This window comes from Schistocerca piceifrons, chromosome 5 (genome assembly GCF_021461385.2).
Source record: "Schistocerca piceifrons isolate TAMUIC-IGC-003096 chromosome 5, iqSchPice1.1, whole genome shotgun sequence".
Lineage (NCBI taxonomy): Eukaryota > Metazoa > Arthropoda > Insecta > Orthoptera > Acrididae > Schistocerca > Schistocerca piceifrons.
In genome coordinates this window covers 488463238-488464029 of record NC_060142.1, presented here as the reverse complement: position 1 = coordinate 488464029, position 792 = coordinate 488463238, and the positions used below count along the sequence as shown (strand labels likewise).

Below are 792 nucleotides of genomic sequence, written 5' to 3'. Positions count from 1 at the left end.
AATGTCATGTCGGACTTACAGAAGGACTGAAGAAGCTGTGTCGGCTGTTGCTTGTGAAGGTGCCACACTCCGTTTGTTGCCCTGCACCCTCTACGACCAAATAACAGGTGATCATGTACTTCCTTTAAGATCTTCATTCACAGGCCAATCGTAGGACTGAATAGATACATAGAACGACTGGGACAATGTTAAGTTACTGCGAGAATGCACATAACGCCGAATGGGATACACGTCTAAGGTATGTCATGTCACCGTATAATTCAAAAGCACTCACGAATACTGTGAAAGATGGAGAGTCGGTATGCAAATTGCAAAACCTGTACGAGAGTACAGAAGGTGAACGCAAAGGCTTTAGTGAAGCAGAAGGAGTCCGTGAGGTGTACGAAAATTTTACCACAGTATAATATAGGACAAGCCAACGGCCTTGCCGCAGTGGTAACACCGGTTCCCGTCAGATCACCGAAGTTACGCGCTCTCGGGCTGGGCTAGCACTTGGATGGGTGACCATTCGGTCTGTCAAGCGTTGTTGGCAAGCGGGGTGCACTCAGCCCTTGTGAGGCAAACTGAGGAGCTACTTGATTGAGAAGTAGCGGCTGCGGTCTCGGAAACTGACATATACGGCCGGGAGAGCGGTATGCTGACCACATACCCCTCCATATCCGCATCCAGTAATGCCTATGGGCTGAGGATGACATGGCGGCCGGTCGGTATTATTGGGCCTTAATGGCCTCATCTACATCTACATTTATACTCCGCAAGCCACCCAACGGTGTGTGGCGGAGGGCACTTTAC

At 49.9% G+C, this 792-nt stretch overlaps 1 pseudogene; it reads left to right on the top strand.

Moving 5' to 3' along the window:
• Nucleotides 1-414: 414 nt before the first annotated feature.
• LOC124799357 lies at nucleotides 415-532 on the top strand (annotated as a pseudogene).
• Nucleotides 533-792: the final 260 nt, after the last annotated feature.